Source organism: Mus caroli, chromosome 1 (genome assembly GCF_900094665.2).
Source record: "Mus caroli chromosome 1, CAROLI_EIJ_v1.1, whole genome shotgun sequence".
NCBI classification, from domain to species: Eukaryota; Metazoa; Chordata; class Mammalia; order Rodentia; family Muridae; genus Mus; species Mus caroli.
Window position 1 is genome coordinate 10,889,625 of NC_034570.1, and position 2,145 is coordinate 10,891,769.

Sequence of the window (2,145 nt, forward strand, 5' to 3'; positions counted from 1 at the left end):
TATCTCTGCAAGTAATAACATCTAGGCTGCAGAAGGCTTAAACAATAGCGATGTTCAAGAAAATGCACACACAGAAGAAGCACCAATCTTGGCTGAATGTGTGGTGTCTTGAGGGATGCAGGCTCACCCTGATCATTTCCTGACCACTTATAGACTTTGAGTTTCAGGATGGTGGTACCTGAGTTTCAAAAGCTCTGCATTTCTTCTGGAACAAGATCTAGTCAAGATGCTCATTTGCTCAATGTCTCCATCTGGAGCCAGGTGAGCATGCTGTGAATTCCATGTCCACCTTGAGCTACACGCTTACAAAAAGGAACTGTTGTACAGTGATTAACTTAGGTCAGCCACTGAGGTCGAAGCAATGCTAGGGAGTCAATCAGAATATTCACAGGTAGAGAATTTCTTCCTAGTGTGACACTGGTGTACCATTTGGTTATGTAAATAACATTATGATGTTAGTCTATTGGAAATTAAGACATATTTAACATGGTCTAAGTTCCTGCACATCTTTGGGTGGAGACCTGTAAAATGAGTTCTTTGTGATGCTCCTGTAATACTTACAAACCTCATCATGTACCTGAGTTTTCTGATATAATGACAGGATATTATTCAAAGTTAAATTTGTGTATACATACATCACATTCACAGAACATATGTGTTTCCATTAATTTTCTGATGTCTAATTTTGGAAAAAAATCCCAGGAGCTAACAAAGACAAATTAGAATCAGGTATGTTGATACATACCTGCAATCCCAACATTTGGTCAGGGAGATTGACTTAATACCATACAGGTCTTCACAAAGAAGACCAGGACAGCCAAGGCTATAGTGTGAAACTATATCTCAAAAAAAATAACAAAGATCAGTCTGACTTGTTCAGAGGCTACAAGAATTTTGGTTCAGCAGCAAGAGCATCTAGCACCACAACAGTGCAACAACACATATTTCTTTGATCAGACCTGTCATCAAGTGTACATTACCTTCCCTGAGCTAGGTATAAATTGAAGTGAGTTCTACTCTAAAAGAGGGAAGATAAAAATATCAGAGAATTTGGTCCATGTCTACTTGTATTGAAGCAGTTACTGATTGGTGTCCAGAATACAACAGTAACAATCTAAAGTGGATAACCATTCTAGAGGAGACAATAGAAGCAAAGGGAGGTACTTACCTGCCAAGATTACAGAAGAAGTACATGGCCCTCACTCTGAATAAAACCTACAGGAGGGAAGACTGTAGTTGTTGGTCTTCTTACAAGTGAAGAGATGAGAAGAACTTTAATCTCAGTTGGTATGCTGCTTGCTTCTTGTGCATGAATACTTGGGTTTGACCTCTAACATAGCAAGGAAAAAGAAGAAGAAAAGTTAATTTTGGTACATAAAATCATGAAGATAAGGTGTGATGAGAGTCAGAAGAAAATCAGCAGCAACAGCAACAACGACTTTATTATCAAATGAGCATCAGTTGAGATAGATAGCCTCAGGGTGATTAGTTGGTAGAAAAGAATTGAAATATCTCCATCAATATCTATTATCTATCACTTCATAAATTGATCTGATTTAGCTTCAAACAACTCATATTCATCATCCCATGATATTGTGTCAGGAATTTGACCACAGATGACCCAGGTCTTCCCATCTAGGGTTTCCTCAGAGGCACTAATCAAGATATTAATCAAGGAGGGAGGCTCATGTGAATACTTGATTGAAAAGACGCTGACTCTGAGTGACTGTGGCCATGGAAAAGATTGTGTTCTGATTCATGGGATTCAATTATGGGAATATACTTGTTTCATATCACATTACCACAAATTATCACAAGTAACAACAACACCAAAACCTTGCCATAATAGCCACTTATTCCCTGATGGCTATATAGAATGCAGAAGGTTAATGGGGCTCTTAGCTTAAGGTCTCATAAGCCTGACATTAAGGCATCACATAGGCTCCTATTTAGATCTGAAGAAAGTCATTCATTCCCCTCATTCAGGTCCCTTATGGTTGTAAGTCTGATGTTCCTAGATGGTCCATCCTTTTGTCTCAGCTCCAAACTGTGTCTCTGTAACTCCTTCCATGGGTGTTTTGTTCCCAATTCTAAGAAGGGGCAAAGTGTCCACACTTTGGTCTTCATTATTCTTGAGTTTCGTGT